General features: G+C 41.3%; 1 protein-coding gene across 1 annotated transcript in view; it reads right to left on the bottom strand.

The window, feature by feature from the left end:
• The window catches only part of GPR139 (G protein-coupled receptor 139), a 288,430-nt gene that overhangs the window by 184,628 nt on the left and 81,559 nt on the right, over positions 1–22,243 (bottom strand). The gene's annotated exons all lie outside the window — the stretch shown is intronic.

Below are 22,243 nucleotides of genomic sequence, written 5' to 3'. Positions count from 1 at the left end.
AGAAACAAAACAGAATATGCAAATTTTATTTCCTTTTTATTCAAGAAATGCCAAAGCCAATTAAGTGATATGAATAATAATAAAATAAAGTAAAAACAGGGGGGGATTTAATAAAGCCCAAACATTTTTTTTTCCATGTAGGCATCGCGCCACTCTGCTAACATAGCCGTGAACATTTTTAGATTCAGTAAGCGCTGCTGAGCAGCGCGCACGAGCACACAAACACGGAAACATCCATGGCATGCAAATCATCTTATAAGGATGTGAATCTTATGCACATGAGGTAGGTAGATTGACCCAGCAAGCAGATAGACAGCTCTGCAGACCACATGTCAGTATCTGTAGTGTAGATGGAAAAATTCCATGTACAGGAATGTAGATAGACAAAAGGGACTGTAAAAATGTAGCTAGATGGACAGAAATGGCATACCATGTACAGATTTGAGCAAAACTATCCTCTGTGTGTTAAACTAAATTAATTTTTTTTAATAATCTGTGCATGTCTGTGCATTGCGCTGCAGTGCGCAAACATGCTTTGTAAAAAAAAAATTGTAAAAACAAAGTTAATATTATGCGACAGAAATGTATTATAGGACTCTCTGTGGAGTATCTTTAATGGTGCATTGGTGCTGTTGCTAACATGGTAGGGCTTTATAGCATGTAGTTTCCAGGCAGTGAGCATAGATCCCTTATCAAATGAGGTGGAATTACTGAATAGCATAAAGTGGTAATGGTGTCTGCATATCCCCTCCATGTAGGCAGGGAACTATGTTGGTTTTTACAGAAAAGTGGAGGGTGTGTCCAATAACTTCTAAGCTTATTTCAGCTTAGCTATGCTGTTTGCATGGCACACTGCTGTGCTGAGTGTGCCCTGTCAGGGGTGCGTGTGTGTGTGCACTAACTTCTAAGCTTTGTTTAGCTAAGAGGAGTGTGTTTCTGTGTGTTTGCATGGCACGCCGCTATGCTGAGCATGAAAATCTGGGGGGGGGGGGGTGAGTACTAACTGCTAAGCTTCATTTACTTACAGGGCATTTGTCTGCATGGTGCACCACAGTTCTGAGTGTATCTAAAAGCCAATGACATATTAATTAGTTTTGACCCCTGTTTAACTTAAACTAAGGCCAGTAAATGATGATAATGATATACTAGACAGGTACAATGCATCATAGGTAGCCAATCACAGAGTCACCACCTACAGCAGAGCACTATAAAGTATGCATGCACCCTACACTCTGATTATTCCCTCATACTCTGCACCATTGGAGTACAGACTTGGGAATTTTAATTAAAAGAATGCTAGGGGCTGCTGTAGGTCTGCTACATCTGTATGTGCTAGATGCTGATGTCAGTGCTGCTGCTGCTGACAATAGAACCTATACAGAGAAGGAGAAGAGTGTTCAGGACCAGGGTAACCTTCTAGGGGCTGCAAGAGCTGGAGATTGTAAAGCACTACAGGGTGGACAGGGGCATAATACAATAACTCACTGAGCTCTGCCACCTCAACTCAGACCCAGACCCAACAGAGGGGAACCCATCAAAGTGGAAACAAACGTATGTGTAGCCCTTAGGATACTAACTACAGGTACCTTCCAAAGACCAGCTGGGGACATGATGGGAGTATCACAGGCATCAGCATTCAGGGTATTCCAACAGTGCCTGGATGCCATGCAACCACATGCCGGTGAGCACATGTATTTTCCCCTCACCCCTGAGGTGAGGACCAGCAATATGCAACACTTCTACTATGTAGTGCACTACCCTGAGATACTGGGTGTCATATATTGCACTCATATACACATCAAGTCACCACCCAGTGTGGAGATTAAAATCTACATCAACCACAAGGGGTACCACTACATCAACTGCTAGGTCATGAGAAATGCCCAGGGCATTATCATGAATGTGTGTGCTGGCAGCCCTGGCAATTATCATGACTCCCATATCTGGTACACATCACAGCTGTGGCAGATGTTTGTTGGGGGGGGGCATCCCACATGGCTATTTACTGGTGATGCTGGCTACGCACTGGAACTGTGGATGATGACACCCATCAGAAATGCACATGCACCCACTGAAGAACATCATAATGAGGCACACGCACAAACTAGGAACATCATAGAGCATGTGTTTGGGCTTCTGAAGTCACAGTTCTGATGTCTCGATATATCTGGTGGAGTCCTGCAGTACTCTCCAGCCACATGTGCACAGATATTCACAGTATATGCCATGCTACACCATATGATCCTACAGAAACAGTTGCAGCAGGATCAACAAAGGGAAGGGATACACATCTCCCCACCAGTGTCTAGGTCACCACAGCCACACTCACAGGAGGAATTGGAGAAGAAACACCCTGATGATGTCCCTTTAGGCAGACATAGTCATGCCCTGTACAACCTGGCTTTGGCTAAGAGACAACACATAGCACATTCACTAACAACTTAAGGCCCTAGGGTCTGACACCTTACTCCTACTCACATACATATAGTAAAATTGTTAATGCCAGGCAACCCACACAACCTGTACCTATCCATGTATTGCCTGTGTACTACTTGCATCACACAGAGTCAGCCTTAAACTACAGTTCTGTCAACTGCAGCATTCACAAGGTAACTCTCTAACCTACACACTACTTGTCAGGATTAATATAGTACAGTATTCTATGTATGGATCTGCTGCATTTATGTAAGGAAATATAGTGGGCTAGTTGGACAGCTGTAGCATCCACATAGGACTACAGATACCTAGTCTAATAGTATGTGTCCCCTAATGATATTTGGACTACTGTCTATCCCAATAGATCATGTGTTGTTCCCCCAACTCCAACACAGCAGTGTTCCCATATAACTGCTTTAACAGTAAGTCAGCAATGGTATATTAGCAAACAGGAAATCTCAGGGCTCTAACATAGTACACATATTTTGTCTGGCAGCCTGTGTGGCTCAGTGGATTAGGGAAGTTATCATGGGTGATGGTATTGATGGTTCTAATGTGGGTGTATTCATATCCTTTGCACGTGAGGTATTATTATGTCAGTGTTTTCACATACTGTCATTCTGTGTGCCGTGTAACATTATGAACCTCAATCACATATTAAGTACAGCAGACAGCGGGGGAATGCCATGGACATTTTGAGTTAAGTGCAGTACTGCAGAAACAGGGACAGATGTCAATGTCTGTAACACACCTCTTAACCTCTTATTGGAAGAAATCTGGACACAGCTCAACAAAATGGGGGGGACAAAGGCCCACAAATAGGGGCATATTTTAAATACTACTCTCATAAACTTAAAAAGTTGCTAGAATAACAGGGTTTGTTTCAACAGACACTTTTCTAAAGGACTGGAAGTCAGAAACTCAAATGTATGTCATTATTTAGTGACTTCAATCACCAGTCCATCCAAGTGTTTTGCCAGAAAACCACAAATTTTATGAGGAACAGACCAAAATTATGAGCCAAAACTCTGGACATTCTGTGAAACTCTGGACAGTTGAGAGGTATGGTATGTAACACACAAAATCCCAGACTGGAGTACAATTACTGGTCTGGAGAGTCAGTTTATAAGTACTGACAGTCCTACTGGGCATGCCCAAACACTTAGTTAAAATGAGCACAATTCTGTTGCCCCAGTTAAAATGAGCACAATTCCGTTTCCCCATCATCAGAATGACCTGTTATGTATAGATACTGTATGTCTATACATACAGACATATATGTATACATATCTGTCTGTCACTAGCTGTCTCTCACATACATAGTATAACTATCACTATGGAGTATCAAATATATATATATATATATATATATATATATATATATATATATATATATATATACAGATATATATATATATATAGCTATATATATCACAGTGATAAATAAACTCTCCCCATATCTAAATAACGCATATACATATCATAAACACACAGCTACATTTATACATACATCTCTGTTAATTACATAAATATGTGTGTGGATGTCTGTATTGTCCTACATACCCTAATAATGGTGAGAAAATCTGCACTATCACACATCCATACTGTTGCTCAAAGGATCCAAACTAAGGGTGCAGCAGTACATAATCCACTTACCTACAGACCCCTGTGCCTGCTGGATGTAACCATGTAGCGAGACGTAGGTGAGCAGGTGGTGTAATGTATAATGTTGTCAATGCACGCATGGACAGGCCACATTGTTCCTGCCCACAGGTTTGCCTGTCTAATTGCAAGTAGCCTCATATGACCATACTGCAAGAAAAACCTTCGGTAGACCACCACGGCACCTCGATGCAACTGTTAGAACCACAAATTTTTGTAAAATGCAGAAATAAAAATTGGTCCTATAAGCGCTTTCGGCTGATATAGCCTTCTTCAGATCATGTGTGAATCCTGCTACAGTTTCTATTTAAAACCCAGATGCCCAATCACAAATGTGTGGTGGACCACATATGCAAATGCAGATTCATAGTCTTAGTACTGATTGGAAGCATAGCGGCCAAATGCAGTTCTAGAAATTAGTCAACAGCCAGTAGTGAGGCATTCAGTAGTAACTCTCCTATTGGATAAGCTTCTTACGTTTAACCAATTGTTTTCTTAGAAATGTAACCCTATGGTGATAGGTTATTATAAGACTCATTGAGTCCAGTCATCCTCTTATGGCTCATTGTCATGGCAACAGAAAGTGTGTGTGACAGTTGGTATTAACAGGGGTAGCAAACACGGCTGCTGGAAGCTTTGTAGCAGCAGTAAGACTGCATCATATTAAATCAACTTTCTAATTTACATAGCCTCCTCAGGACCCAATCCTTAGCTTCCTTGCTTTTAAGATATGTCTTAATGGCACTACACTGTTTAAGCCTGGAGGACAATGAGACTTAAATTAATAATCCAGTTGATTTCTCTTATTTCTGTCCGATTCTTTATATCACCTTCTCTTAAGCTAGGTTGAATACATTCCAGGACTTTATATTTAAACACCTGTTGGATTATGAACAATGTGCATAGTAAGTTCATTGTTTGAATCAGCATTCCTTATGTCTCTCATGTGACGTAGAATACAATCCTTAAGGTTCTGATCAGTTTTTTCCTACGTAGAAAGCTCTGCATGAGCAGCAAGATGCCGTATAGACAGGATGTTGAGTAGTACAGTTTGCAAATACATCAAAAACATAGGTGCTATTAGAAATAGGGCGAATAAAAGTGTTGCTGCTGTCAATGTGAGTACAAGTTTTACAATGATGGCATCTGAAACTGCCTTTTCTTACTGAGGGTATCTGGTGACCAAAGCTATCTTTATTATATAACAGGCTTTTTATGTTCCGTTTGTTCTTGTACGAGAACCTGGGTTTGTCTCCTACAATATTTTTAATCCTCTCATCAGCAGTCAATATAGGCCAATATTTTCTAATGGTGTCACACACTAGTTTATTATCAGTACTATACGTCAGAAGACAGTCAAGTTGTGGATTACTGTTCTTATGTTCACCAAGGGATGGAATGGTCAATTGTTCAATGTAGTAGGGATGGCCCTTAAGGCTTCTCATTTTCTTAAGGTTAGTGGTCAACTTGAGGTCCGACTCTTTATATCCCCTTGCATGTAGGTTGCACTGAAATTTGTCACATTCTTTTACAAAGTCAACCTCTGATGTGCATAAACATGACAACCTTGTCGCTTGATTTTCAAAGATATTTTTAAAAATATGGTTGGGGTGCATACTCTGGCAATGTAGGTAATGGTTTCTTCAGGTGCCCTTCATATGGAGGCAGGTCTGTATGCCAGTTTCCGGATGCAGCATCACCTTTACATCAAGAAAATCAGTAACTTCTTTGGAGTAATCGACTATAAATACAAGAACACTGGTAGTATTGTTCAGGTAGTCAGTAAAAGAGATCAGCTGGCTAGCATCCTCTTTCCATAAAATAAAAATATCATCTACAAAATGTCCATAATAGAGTAGGTGTTTATGCCAAAGATTGGAATCACATAATACCTTCTCTGTCTCCCACTGGGCTAATACTAGATTCGAATAACTGTTAGCACAGGGGGTGCCCAAGGCAACTCCCCATATCTGTAGGTAAAGCTCCTGCCCATACACAAAAATGTTATTTGCTAGCACCAGCTCTGACAGGGGGCATATGGGGTCTGTAGATATACCTAGATGTCTGAGCAACCGATGATAGCTTCAATACCAAATTGATTCGGAATAACCGTAAATAAACTATTGATATCTATCGTTACCAATAGTAAGTCTTTCATGTCTTTCAGAGCCTTAATCTTATTTCTTAGGTCACTTAGGAAACTACCTGTGTCCTTGAGCACCATGTTGGCTTGTGGTAGGGCTTTTTTCAACGCATTTTCAATGTACATCGAGAGAGGTTCCATTATCCGCCCTCTTCCCCCCACTGTTGGCCATAGCGGGGGATCTATAGGGTCATTGTGGATCTTAGGAAGTCTATTGATGGCTGGTATGGTATGGTGGAGTACTTCAAAAAAGTCATACAGATCTTTATTTACCTGTCTTTCCATGAGTAACTCATATAATTGACTGTTGAAGCTGTTAATCATCCTGTCAACTTCTTTTCTAACTAATTTCTTGTAAGTTTGCATATCACTCAGCATTAGATTCATCTTCCTTGTATACCATCCAGAGTCCATTACTAGAATACCTCCTCCTTTGTCAGCCAGTTTAATAACCAGATCTTCTCTTTCTCTAAGCTCCTTGAGGGCATCTCGTTCCTGTCATGTCATTTTATAAAAACCTCCTTGCCAGTTGCCATTTCCTCTTGACTTGGCTAGCTCAGTTTCACAAAGATGTATAAATAAGTCTATTGTAGGGTGGTTTACAGGTGTAAAAATGCTCTGTTTTTTATAACAAGTGGTAGGTTGTTCATTCTTTGATCCAAAGACTGATCCCAGGGTGATATTTCTTCCAAACAGCATTAGGTCTGTAACAAATTCATTCAAACCAGATGATAGTGCTGGTATAAAACTGAGACCCTTGGTAAGCAATGATATATATTTAGGATGTAATGTTAACTGAGAGAGATTGAAAACTAAGTCTATATCATTTTTTCCATTTCCTTTCCTGACTTTGCATTCTGGGGTTCCGGCAGAACTGTTATTTGACAAAAAATGGTTAAGACCAGTTGATAGATGTGTGGACCACTCCTTCTTTTTGTCTAGTACTTGCTTGTAATGAGATGTTAGAATTATACTCCGACAATGACAAAGTCTGAGAGACATGGCTCAGGCCAGCTTCTTGTAGATCTACACCAGTAGCCTCAGTGGCTAATCTATCCATTCTCACCTCTGCACTATCAGGAGATGGATCATGATATCAACATAGCCTTCTCACCGCCCAATCCTTAGCTTCCTTGCTTTTAAGATATTTATTAATGGCACTACACTGTTTAAGCCTGGAGGACAATGTGCTCTTAAATATATATGACAATAAGCTCAATAAGCTCAAAGAACATAAAGCGAAGAAATTGAGTCATGACTTTCAAGATTTTAAGAGAGGCCACATCTTTGAGTGGCCCAGAGATGATAGACGACCTACTGAAAGAGAGAAATCATGAACACAAAGGAAACTCAGTGTGGCCATGAATAATGTAGACTGTGCGGCAGATGCACTTGATAATAATCCCTCTCCTGATAGTGCAGAGGTGAGAACAGATAGATTAGCCACTGAGGCTACTGGTGTACATCTACATGAAACTGGCCCGAGACATGTCTCTCAGACTTCATCGTTGTCAGAGTATAATTCTAACATCTCGTTACAAGCAAGTACTAGACCAAAAAAAGGAGTGGTCCACACATCTATCAACTGGCCTCTACCATTTTTTTTTGTCAAACATGATGTAAAGGTGATGCTGCATCCAGAAACTGGCATACAGACCTGCATCCATAGGAAGGGCACCTGGAACCTGGAAAAAACACTACCTACATTGCCAGAGTATGCATCCCAACCATATTTTTAAAAATATCTTTTAAAATCAAGCCACAAGGGTCTCATGTTTATGCACATCAGAGGTTGACTTTGTAAAAGTATGTGACATATTGCAGCGCAATCTACGTGCAAGGGGATATAAAGAGTCAGATCTCAGTTTGACCACTGACCTTAAGAATATGAGAAGCCTTAATGTCCATCCCTTCTACACTGAACAATTAACCATTCCATCCCTTGGTGAACATAAGAACAGTAATCCACAACTTAATTGTCTTCTGATGTATAGTACTGATAACAAACTACTGTGTGGCACCATTAGAAAATATTGGCCTATACTGACTGCTGATGAGAGGATTAAAAATATCGTAGGAGACAAACCCAGGTTCTCATACAAGAACAAATGGAATATAAAAAGCCTGTTATGTAATAAAGACGGCTTTGGTCACCAGATACCCTCAGTAAGAAAAGGCACTTTCAAATGCCATTGTTGTAAAGCTTGAACACACAATGACAGCAGCAACACTTTTATTCGCCCTATTTCTAATACCACCTATGTTTTTGCTGTATTTGCAAACTGTACTACTCAGCATCTTGTCTATATGTCATATTGCTGCTCATGCAGAACTTTCTATGTAGGAAAACCTGATCAGAACCTTAAGGACCGTATTCTACCTCACATGAGAGACATAAGAAATGCTGATTCAAACAACGTTCTTGCTATGCATATTGTTCATAATCCAACACATGTTTAAATTTAAAGTCCTGGAATGTATTCAACCTAGCTTAAGAGAAGGTGATATAAAGAATCGGACAGAAATAAGAGAAATCAACTGGATTATTAATTTAAGTCTCATTGTCCTCCAGGCTTAAACAGTGTAGTGCCATTAAGACCTATCTTAAAAGCAAGGAAGCTAAGGATTGGGCCCTGAGGAGGCTATGTATCTTAGAAAGTTTATTTAATATGATGCAGTCTTACTTACTGCTGCTACAAAGCTTCCAGCAGCCGTGTTTGCTGCCTCTGTTAATACCAACTGTCACACACACTTTCTGTTGCCATGACAATGAGCCATAAGACGATGACTGGACTCAGTGAGTCCTATAATAAACTATCACCATAGGGTTACATGTCTAATAAAACAATTGGGTAAAACTAAGAAGCTTATTCAATAGGAGAGTTGCTAATGAATGCATCACTACTGTCTGTTGACTAATTTATAGAACTGCAGTTGGCTGCTATGCTTCCAATCAGTACTAAAGGACTATGAATCTGCATTTGCATTTGTGGTCCATCCCACATTTGTGATTGGTCATCTGGTTTTTAAATAGAATCTGTAGCAGGATTGACACATAATCTGAAGAAGGCTATATCAGCCAAAAGTGCTTATTAGACTGATATTTTCCCCACATTTTTCAGTTTTACTCAATAAATTTGTGGTTTTAACAGTTGCATTGTGGTACCATGGTGGTCTGTCAAAGGTTTTTCTTGCAGTTTGATTTGTTTCCATTGGCAGCTTTACCAGTTTTAACAGTGTTTATCTTATTCATATGAGCATACTGATAACTGTACACACATAGCTAGGATAATAACAATTATATGACTGCTCGGATACTAGATGTAGATAACAATATGAAGCAATATCACTCTGCAGGCCACAGATGCTGTTCAACACAAGCATAGTTTGTGAAATGCACAAGTACTGTGCCTGCAATTGCATATACAGTGGACTCAACCTGTGGCACGTGTGATAAGTACTGTGATCTATAGTGAATAAGACTGGATAGGTAGGGGTTCTAATCTCACTCCAGGCTACTTGGTGCACTTCTGTGTGTGTGTGTGTGTGTGTGTGTGTGTGTGTGTGTGTGTGTGTGTGTGTGTGTGTGTCTATATACCCCTGAAAAACAGATGCCATGCTCTCATGGGGTATCCACTTGCAATGGTTATGCTCTTTTTGGCTCTGTAAGATGCTGCTGGAATCCAAACTGCCCTCTTCTACAAGGTCTGATGATGTTGTCCACCTTAAGACTACTAGCTGACATTGTAGCATCAGACTTAAACCGTGGCATGTGTGGTATACTGTGATTTATGGTTTGTAAGACTAGATAGGTAAGAGTTCTCATCTCACTCCAGGCTTCTTGGTGTGCACGCGTGTGTGTATACCCCTGCAAAACCACTGCTATCCCCCTCATGGGCTATCCACCTGCAATGGTTATGCACTTTTTGGCCCTGTAACTTTCTGCTGGCTTCCAAACTAACCTCTTCTACAAGGCCTGATGATGTCATCCACCTTAAGACTACCAGCTGACAGTGTAGTATCAGACTTAAGCCATGGCGCATGTGAGAAATACTGTGATCTACAGTGTGTAAGACTAGATGGGTAGGGGCTCTAATCTCATTCCAGGCTACTTGGTGTGTCTGTGTATGTCTAGATGACATAAGTATGATCACCTTGGTAACTAAGAAATAGGGAGGGTTTTGCAGTATTTTATTTGTAGCATGTGGTGTGCCCCGCCCAAGGGCTGACCACAACAAGGCCTGCTGATGTCATTAAGCATAATATGTCCCGAACTGATAGTACTAGTGCACATGAGGTGTATTGTGGGTATCACATACCGTGATCTGTAGTGTGTACCATTACATAGGTAAGTGTTCTCATCTACGTACAGCCAACTTGCACTACATGTGTGCCTTGGCATGTCCTGTACACAGTGACTGGAAGTGGTGCTAGCCTCAATGTAGCCATGTTTGTATGTGAGCCTGTTAGAGCAGCTCACATTATGCTATGGAACCATAGAACATTTGAACTTCACCAGCATAATAGCCATACAGCCCTCACAATCATAGAGATCTTTATACCCATAGTTACACAATCAGCACATATTGCCCCAGTCCAAGAGGGACACAGGCAGATGTCCTGCATTGAGATGATGGTCACCCAGCCAATCATACAAATGGCATGTGCTGAGGAGCACTGAGGTGCTGTGTGTTCCATTAGTCAAGGTTCTTTTTCAAGGCTGTGTTTAAGTCTGCTAGAAAAATCTCTCCTACAAGCATGTAGTACTGACATTACATGCGAGGTCAATGTTCTTACAGTGAGTTATCCATATACTATGCCTCCTATAGATAGGCAGTGTTTGCAGTCAAGCAGGGTCACACATTGCCCTGTATGCAATGCACAAATCACCTCTGAGTACTCTATAGTCCACAGGTGACAACGACACTCATTGCAGATGATCCCCATTGAACACATACTGAAGACATGATGTGTCCTTGTGATGGACCATACTGTTGTGTGCAATTGCCAGTACTGCTTGGAAAGGTATATCACCAAATCACCAATGCACTCAGATATTGGCATGCTGAGGAAAGAGTACTTGGAGGTTATGTGTATGTCACATACAGGTGACTATGGCCTTAGCTACACCATATGATTCCTGCCATACCACTGTAGAGACATGGTGATCTGAGGCACATTAGGTGTAAACCTGTGCAGCCAGGTTGGTGTGCCCAGTTCGTTCACCCCTGAGTATGTACATCACATGTTGCGACTGATGTGCTACTTACCAGGTACACAGGTTTAACTGATGGAAATGATACTACATATATATTTGCATGGAGTTTATGGCCATTAGTATGTCAACAGATATGTGTTCGCAATACCCTCTTGCAGGATAGTGACATTCCACAGAGAGTCTATGAGTGCCTAAAATTGGCAGGCATCAGACAACATTGTTAGCCACATTCAGTAGTCACATGTATTGTGGTTGAATGGATTCCAAGTAGTAGAGGACCCAGGTCTGTGTCCTGTTGAGCACTGCTGCTTACAGATCAACTATTGGTGGTGGATGTCCTTATGTTGCATATGTGTACCATCATTGGGCTACTTAGCGACTCCTACAATGACAGTATCATGGATGCTGAAGTGGGTGCTTTGTAAATGTTGCATGAGTGGGGAATATAATCAGATTGCTTGGCCCAGTCTAGGGGGTTGTATGCTTTGATGTACCCTCACCCAGATCCATGGTGACTGCATCAGAAATGTCCACCACGTGTAACAGTCATGTTCCCCCTGTCACACATCCAAACTGTGTGCAGTCAACTGTGTGTAGATCACATATATGTGTGCTGAACAGCTCCATGATGATTGCCCCTATGGGCATACAGATATGGATACTTAGACAAAGAGGTGTATAGCTATGTTGGTCAGTGGATGCACCACGTCTGTGCAAAGGTACAACAGTTGCAGTTGTCTAGCAGGTGTGCAGCCAGTAGTGTCAGTATGATTGCAAGGGTTTCCTAATGGTGTTAGTCATCCTTGTCAGATCACATGTGAGATGTAGCCTGGAATGTTAGTATGTGCAATAGATGCTGTGTGTCTTCCAATGAGAGGCCAGTTATGAACTGCTCTGTAAATATGGATGTTATGGGAGAAGTTGTTGGAATGTCATGTGTCACTTGTGATGGGGACAAGGAAGTGTAGTTGATGCAGACAGTGTGGGTGTACAGGTTAGGTATGAGTACAGACTCATCATATGTGGCATCATGACGTATGAGGTCACCAACAATGTGGGCCTGCCCTTTGAGATCACAAATGTAACTACACTGTGTGTTGTGGTTCTGCTTTGTGTGGGTGGCAACTTTGTCACTTACCAGTTCTACACAACATCACAATAATGATATATGTTTCTTTTAGCTGAGGAGGTAGTGCATCCATGTTTGTGGGGGCACCCTCACCCCAACTGTCACATAGTACTGTCTACCTGTTATTGTACAGCCTGCTAATGGAAGTTGTCCACCAGTCAGGTTTGCTAAGTCATGATGAGCCTGTGTACCTCCTGTCACTTACAGCGGAGTTCATGCAGTTGCAATGCTGCTGACATAATGCATGGCTGTAAAGCTCTGCATATTTGCCTGTCCCATCTGAAGGGGGAGGTGCAGTCACGCTATGTCTACTATCCCACAGGAGGTAATAAATGGCTGTCTTGACATATATGTCTATAAAAAAAACTGATCATTATATGCCCAATTTCTGGACAACATTTTTATTTTGTGGGAAGATACTGAGGAAAAACTGCATGAATTCCTGTCTTATATTAATCAGACATTGGATTTTTTAGAGTTTATTAACAAATATGATGCAGACTGCATTGCCTATTTGGATGTATTAATTAGTAGGAATTGTGAAGAGGGTTGTTATATGTCTTCTATTTATCGCAAACCCACCTTTTCCAGTAATTATTTGCATTTTTTGAGTTGGCATCTCTGACATCAAAAAAGTCTGTGGTAAAGGGACAACTGGTGCAGCTAGCATTCATGGCTTCAGATGCTGATAATTTTTATAGTAAATGTGAGATACTTTTGGAAATGTTTCGTAATAGGGGTTATCCAAAAGTTTATTTGCAGGACTTAAAAGTGGAGTTATGTACTAAAAGGACTATGGGCATTTATAGTTCCATTTTAACCAGTGGTGTAAAAATCACCACTGATGTTTCTGGAGGTAGTAGTAGGTACAAACAGGCCTTCATTACAACTTATACTCTGGATAATGCTGCTATAGCCACAGTGGTCTACAGGAATTGGCCCTTACTTTTAACTGATTCCAGTTTGGTAGAAAAATTTGGGCAAAGACCATGTATAGTCTATAAAAATACAGGTCTTTTAAGTTTTTGTTAGAAAATACATCTAATAAACCAGTGGTTAGGAATGGGACCTACAGGTGTGGCCACTGTGCACAGTGTAAATTCATAATTGAAACAGGGAAGTTTTCTATTAGAGGCAAAGACTATCATGTTAATGGTCATTCTTACTGTACTATGTCCAATGTGGTTTATATGGCACAGTGTCAGAAATGCCCTTATTTTTACATTGGGAAGAGTACCCAAAAATTTAAGGAGAGCATTTATGAGTATAATGCTGATATAAAAAATAAAAAAACTAACAAATGCTTTATATAGACATTGTATGACAAACCCCACACATTATTTGGATTTTTTTATAATACAACAAGTCAAAAAGGATATCAGAGGGAAAGTTACTGATGACCATTTAAATGCGCAGGATTAAAATGGCAGTTAAGGTTAAATGCCTTGAGCCCCCTGGATTAAATGATGGGTGTTCTATTACATCTGTTTTAAAGTTGTAAAGTTATATTACTTGAGTTTTTAAAGGGTTAAAAAGTTTTTATGGAAACGTGATTTTTATTCAACATGAGATTGTTTGTCATGTATTTAAATAATGGTGACTGTTTCATTGTAATTGTTCTGATGAAGTTTCTCTCAAGGAAACAAAAGCGCTAAACATTGGTGTTATTAAAAACGTTTTGTTCCAGTACCTGAGTGGATTCCATTTGTCTGGTTTGTCAGCAATTCTTAGTTTGTAACCTGTTTTGGACATGATGCACTATGGTGATTCCCTGTGTGGGGATGTCACGACACTGCTGCAGGGCATTGTAGGTAAGGACCTGGATCATCCTTTGGGCAAGTGAGCCGCAGCACGACTAAGCAACATAGTGTGTACATATTACACTTCCCTAATGTGTTTGTGTTCTGTACAGACACCTTGCATGACTCTGTTCTTGTAACATGCTGGAAGTAACTGCAATACTTACTTGCACAGAGGACAACTAGCATGTAATGCTAAGCAGTGTCCCCAGATCTCTGAGTCATGTCATCTGAAATGTCATTTATTTATTTATTATTTATTTTACATTTGTTAACCAGGTTAGTCTATCTGAGGTTTTGGCTCATTTTCAGCAGAGACCCGGGGAGAAAAGCTCCACATAGTACAATTTTGATTAGCATTTTTGACATACATCATGCAAAGAATTTTGTAAGAAAAGCTTGCAACATAAAGAGAGAAAATAAACTATCAAAGTTAGATAGTACAGCATCATTAATACAATGGTTAAAAAAGCAAAGAGTGGATGATACTTTGCAAAATAGTTATTAAAATAACTAAGTTAGTCATTAATAGATAACCTAGATAGAAAAGCATAGATCCGTTTGAGGTAGGTACCTTGCTGAGTAGTTATAAGCATTTATTTAACTACTCTGCAACTGAGGAAAAGTTAGAGGTGAGGGGAGATACTGCAGGATGAGACGGTAATAGTTTCAGGGTAGATTTATGCAACGGCAGGACCATTTACTAATGAGGTATTTACCAGTGGCATATTTGAACTGCTTGCTATGGTAGAGAGATTTAATCTCAAGGGGTAGTAGGTTCCATGTTTTGGCAGGGTGGTAGTTATAGAGTAGACAACCCATTTTAGTTCTGGGTTTGTAAATCTGTAGGAGTCCTTGATCAGAGCAAAGTGACCTGGGGGGGGGGAGTATCTAGATATAATAGTGGAGAGGCTAGGGCAAAAGGAGGGCAAGTACAGGATGGAGTGGATAATTTGTAGTTGATATAGTTGGGGCATATGGGGAAGTTCTAGCCAGTTCTAGCTAGTCATAATAGGAGAATGGATATGAGCACTGACACTGTTGTACACCTACTGACACTGGACAAAACACTGTTATGTTTTCTCAAGGCCAGATCATGCCTACTGACTGTCACCGGTGGAGATCATTGACTGTTACACTATGCAGTGGATGTTGAACATATGTCTCACTCCACCAACCATGGCTTGACAAGGTGTATGACAATATTAGTCCAGCAGGCCTTGCTGGAAATGGTGTATGTCATGTACAGAGTATTATGGCAGCTGGTGGATAGACAAGTGTCTGACAATTATACTCTGGGAGGATAGCATTGGAAGACCTATGCCGAATTGATGCTAGTCACCAGTGGCATTCACCATCCTCCATTATTGGCATACCCCACCTACCTATTCCCTCTCTGCAGTCACAGCCACTGTCAGTCACCTCTGAATGAGTACATTAGTAGGTAATTGCATATTGGGAGCTGTCCCAGAATCCCACACAGAACCAACAGTTATCCAGGATGGCATAAGACAAAGTCAGTTGTACTCTGAGCCACTGATAAAGACCGAATGCCAGTGACTGCACAATACTATCCTGTGGGAAATCATCCACCCCTGCAAAATATTGTAGTGTCTGCACACCACACACTGTTGAGCCATTACATATGGAGTTATGGAGACAGTGGGTAATGTAGCCTTTGACTATCACTGGTCATTAAGATGTGGGGATGCATTCACTGTTGTATAACCTATACTGACAGATTTGGGATGTACATCCCAGACTGTCAGTGCTATACTGAATGTGGCAGTCATCACACCTGTCATTGTGTGCAGTGACACCCTTACTGTGTCACTACACAGGCATATTGTAGCAGCCACACAGGTTCTATAGTACACCAATACACAGTGTAGATAACATGTCCTATGGAGGCCATGTCATAACTGTACATATGTAGTCTGTCTCCTAAATGCTTTGGAGGGGATGTGTAGGGCTCCATACAGGAAGGTGTCGGATCCCACTGTGTACCTCCCATGTATCCATGACAGGACTAACAAATGTCTCACCTGTTCTACACACCTACAACATCACTGTGGTATACACAGTACATACTGGAGAGACAGGTATGTAACATAGACAGTATGGCCTACATGAAACAGGCCCCACATGCATGTGAAACACACATCTGCTGTGACACAGCATGTGCAGGTTACAAAATAGGATGCAGACCATACCAATCATAACTGGTGTCAGGCAACTCTCTGTACTGGACACGGGATATTTGTAGATGGGCCATCTCCATCAGGACAGCTTGTAGATGAGTGTGTTCCCAAAACCCTGGTGACACTTATCAAGGGTAGCAGACCTGTTCACAGATTAGTAATACACGAGTACGCTGAATGCTGACATTGTTCTTGTTAGCCTGTTATACATATATGAATATATGGAGCCCTGCACATATAGTTGTGTACCTTGCTGAAGACATATTTGTGATGTGCTGACGTGCCATCTTGTGCTGCTTTATTGCCACTGTGTATCCATAGTTATCCTAACAGACTCCTGAAACAGAAAAATAAACAGGTCCGTGATACACCTGTTATTGTGTACCTATACAGCTATTACAACATCATACAACATAAGGTACACAAAAGTATGTGGTGTACTCGTAACATATGCCAGCATGCAGTATATGTTGTTAACTACTACATGTGGCATGGCAAAACAACAATGCGTTACACAAGTACATGTTAACTCATATAGTCACCCTGTACATCAGACACATAGCTTCATTCCCCCTGCATTGATGGTGAAGATGACAGGGATATGGCACATGTATCAACTCTTGCACAGGGTGTCATGTGTGTGTGTAGGGGGGGGGCGCATGAGGCCTCAGCTGACCCAAAAGTTTGACAGCATGTGTGTGAGTCAGGAAGGGAAGCAGGTAAGGTGGACCATGGAAAGGTGACATGTGTGTCTGCAGGTGACCTGCATTTGAGAGTGGTGTGTGAGTGTGTGCATGTACACAATCAAGCTCAGTGCTAGGCCTACATGTGTGTGTGTGTGTGTGTGTGTGTGTGTGTGTGTGTGTGTGTGTGTGTGTGTGTGTATATGTGTGTGTGTGTGTGTGTGTGTGTGTGTGTGTGTGTGTGTGTGTGTGTGTGTGTGTGTTGGACAGCTTTGGACCATACATGATGGAGTTGACAGTTCATCGACTCCAGCCCTGAACCCAGTAACTGGCTCTGCTAAGAGTTGCACTGGCACCTCCATGCCCAAGGTCAGAAGCGGTGCTAATACCTGATAGTGACTGCTATCTGCTGGGATTGTGTCCCCCACAGGAACACCTAGGACCACCAGCCGATGGTCTGCCACACCATGGTGTGGACAACACACTCCAACTGTAGCACTGAATGTACTGCCACTATGGGAGCATGATTGTACATGGTAATGTTGACTCTCAGCAAATGGGGTTGATGACCTACATCCACAAATCCGATGGCCAACTCCAACCACATGTTCCAGCACAGACAATGTGGGGTCCAATACAGACACTGTCTCAGCCCACCTTCTGTCCGCTGCATCAGTCAACTGATCCAGGGTGTCCCCAATAAAGTGGGGGCAGTCACGGATATCAGACTGTGCTGCATCCATAACCGTAAACATACATCTGGTGTTCCATTCAGAACATGCCTGCACCTCCATGACAGCCTGAAACATGCGCCAAGTGACCCGTGATGTGATAACCACAACAGGTGGTGGATGTAGGCATCCTACAAGTAGCCCTGCCAGTCCACCTGTGTAGGACCTCACCATCTTTCTGGCTATTGCCACTGTCTACACCCAATGGACCCATAGTTGCCACACTTTCCTGTTCAATGTCCCCACCCTCTGACTGTCCAATATCTGTGGCCTCTGGGGACTAGGTATGCATGGGCATACTGACTGTGTGTAATGACAATGGAGGCAGAAGAGGGATGTCTACCTCTGGGACAGATGCAGCCCCAACATCCCCACCTGTGCCTCACTGTGGCCATCATCATCATCAGAATTTCGAAGCAACACTGACATCAGGTTGTGTAGGAGACAGACACCAACCCCCCAGTCTACTGAGAGAAGAAAGAAAAAAGTGGTACATGAATACCTGGACTATTGTGTATGAAACATCTACCGATACTCATAATAACAAAGACCCACAACTGGATTAGTGGAACATTTTTCTTCTCTGCTTTCGTCCAAAAAAGATTTCCTCAGAAGAAAATACACACTCAATTCAAGACCTTTATAATGATCACTTCAAGTAAATCAAGTAAAGCTTGACCAGTAAAATTTCCCTTTTAATTAATCAATATGAAACTATACTTGATAAAACAACACATAAAATGCCAGTACACCTATCTCAACAAATGCATTGAAATACATGTTTCACTGCCTAATTTATTTTCCTTTCAACCCTTTGTTTTTTAAAAGGCATTTTAGAGTAATTGCCTTATTTAAACCAGGAGGCTTATCTGCTCTTAACTGTCACTACCAAAGTGTTTCATTTAGTTCAGCTACACTCCTGTGATTACCCCTCTAAGATCCTGTTCCAGACTGGGAAATAAAAACATTTTACTCTGTTTACTCATGAAAGTATGTTTAAATAGGACATTATTCTGGCCCTTAACTTTAATAGAATATAAATGTCCCTTAAGAAAACAGTATCATGCTTACCAGGAGCAGAACCATGGCCTTGGCCAATACCTGACAGACCTGTGAAAAGTTGAAGGTGAGGTAATGTCAGTACCACTCCATGTTGCAGCACAACAAGGTAATACATCCATATATCTCACATTTACAGTAGCTACTGTGTTACTTGTTGTATTGGTCGCATTCTAAGTATGAGTGTATAACTGAGGTTAACCCACCCCAAAGAACAAAACCCTGACACCCACGTAAAAGAATGTACAGCCTGACACATTGACTGCTACAGTATTACAGTGCTCATAACAGTAAACTTATCTGCACACTCCTATGCTGTGGAAATTGTGGCAACCACCTCCATGATGTATGGTGTGATGGATTCCTGGGAGCTGTCATGTGTGCCTAGGTTTGCCAGGAATTCCTCAGTGGCCAAGAGTAGTTGTTCCACTGCAGGCCCTCCACCAGTGATGGCATGATCCCTGGCTACATCTGCTACCCTTCGTTACGCAGCATTGATCATGTCAGTTGTGTGGTGTCAAACCTGCTCATATGTCCTGCCCTGATAGCCCATGCCATTCACCTCACAGACAAGGTCTACCCACAGTGCAGCCTGCTGTTCCATGTTTTGCTCCCCCTGGACAGTAGGATGTGATGATGTTGCCTTAGTCCTTCCAGTATAATTTAATTTTCTGCATCAGAGAAGGGTGCATGGCATCTAGGGTACATGATTCCAGAAAGATAACAAAAGGGGAGAGCATTACAGGATCACATACATGGAAGTACACTATGCAGAGATACAGCAAGGACAAAATGGCTGGCACTATCCACTACCTGGTCACACGTCATACTCCACACTGTGCAAACACACTAAGTGTGTGGATACAACTTAGCTAGCAGGTATAGTCAGGTATTCTCATGCGTGCCATGACAGATACTGCTGTATGATCATACACCCAGCACTCAAGTCTACTGCGGTGTATCCCCTATGGGCAACTCCCTGATAAGATGTCATAAGAACAGTGCCACACAAATAGCAGTGTGCTATTACAACTACTATAAAGAGACAGTCCGAGATAGTGTGCCACAATGACAAATGGCAATGCACCCTTGATGTTATGTATGTCCTGTGTAAGTATAACACAGCAGAAGATCAATGACATGTCATTATCACAGGCCTAAAACAGGCTTAATGCTGTAATCCCTATTCCCCATAAATCTATTCACTCATCTGCATTCTGTTGAACACAAAATCAGTTACATACCTGATGGAGTGCAGTACTTCCTTTGTTGATATGTGGTGATAGTAAAGTTTTTACAAAGGTGTGCTCTGTGTGACGAAAGTCTCATACAGAATGGTTCCCCATAGCCAACTACTTGCCCTTTAAACGCTCTTCTTATCAGCAGGTGATTGCCTATGAATCAATCTATGGGTCTGAAATGTTAATTACAGCCAACACAGCTGATTTGCACTATCATCAGCCAATGACATGCAACCACTGTACAATATATAAGGCCTTCATGTAGATTACAGCCCCTTTCTGATGTGTTGTCAATGACATTACTGGGGTGAGGAGACTACATTGTTGCAAAGGGTAGGTCTGTAGCAGAAACCTTTACATAAAGATGTGTGTGCTACAGGTTGCTGCTGCAGGTAATAGCCACAGGCAGAGAGTGTGAACACTTTGGAGGACAACAAGCTGTAGGAGTAACTATGGGAGCTGTGTCAGCCTTGTTGTTAAGGCAGAGCCAGAGTGAGGGTATCCTTTCCATTCCAATTAAGGTAAGTATGTTAGTTAATGGTATCACTAACAGAGTAATTAGCAGCATGTTTGGTGTGTCCTTGAGTAAGATGGAGTATAAATATAAGAATATGTCCACCATTTGAGCAACTGCCAGACCATGTGTTACAGTCTGGTAGTAATTTGCAGCATGTATGAGGGCAGGCCTTGTTACAAGTAGGGACCTCCAATGTGTATGTTAGTTGTGCAGCTGTGATAATCAGCACAGCGACTTTGGAAAGACTGTGTGGTGCACTCTGATACTAATAGCCCTCATTTGCAGTACCTGAATGCATATTAATGCATGATATGACACTTTATGGCACATATAGTTTTGCTATAGGGATATGTGAAGTGTGTTTCTACATGCAGTCCTTTGACTTGCCTTCAGTAAAAAGCAGACATGTCATTTGAAATGCATTGTGTGGATAAAGAGTACATGACTCAGTTATTAATTGCTGCCTTCACAATACTGAACATTCATTTCTACACACCACTATTTGAACCCAGGACTGTGTGTGGCAAAATGTACTGTTTGCAAGGTGAGTAACAGACTGAGCTATTGAGTCACTGCTACACCAGCTGTATTTGCAAGATATATGTGCATACATACAGGTTGTGACATACATTTTCATCATCCATCAGTATGTGCATGGCTTTATATGAATGTATGTGTGCATCAGGGTCTCCATTCAACATGTATTTTGGCATCGATACCTTAGCAGGTGTCTTTCTACATGTTGCTGCTGAAGGGCACATTTAACTGCTATCACAGGCCTCACTTACATCCATCATTATGTCTTTGTGAAAATAGACTCTCCCTCTGCTGCAGTGAACTGCGTAAAAAAACAGTAAAGAAGACAACGACAGTTGGTTCACCAGAGCTAACGTCCTGCAATAATGCTAGTGTGTCTCAAAGGAAGCCCAACAGTGAAAAGTTAACGTAAAACTATTTAATAAAAACAAAAACAAAAAAAGTCCCTTGGTTAGTATACGTTAAGCGCTTTTGATAAATTCTTCCTCAGATCGTAATGAAGTATGGGACTGTGTGTTCAAATTTAAATAATGGGTTATTAATTCGTTGTCCAATCAGTGAACTGTGAGAATTGTTCAGAACCAATCAATTGTAGAATTACCTCATCTACTATACATATACAGAACTATAGGCAGTCACATAATGCCGACAGGTCTCCTGTTAACTCTAGAAAATGAAATGTAGATTGGACAGGAGATATATCCAATCAGATGTCTCAAAGGAATGATTGTAACCAACACAAGAGAACCTTTAAAAAAATAAGTTGTTTGCTTCAGCGGTCATTCGTATACAACTGACGATGATATATTTACATTTTCAAAATACACCCATACTTGGTAGCATATTTGTGATTTTCTCCAATAATAAGACCATGGTGGTCAGCCGAT

Source organism: Protopterus annectens, chromosome 12.part0 (genome assembly GCF_019279795.1).
Source record: "Protopterus annectens isolate FY-2018-M chromosome 12.part0, PAN1.0, whole genome shotgun sequence".
Lineage (NCBI taxonomy): Eukaryota > Metazoa > Chordata > Ceratodontiformes > Protopteridae > Protopterus > Protopterus annectens.
Note: the sequence above shows the minus strand (reverse complement) of the source record. Positions and strands in the feature narration are given on the sequence as shown.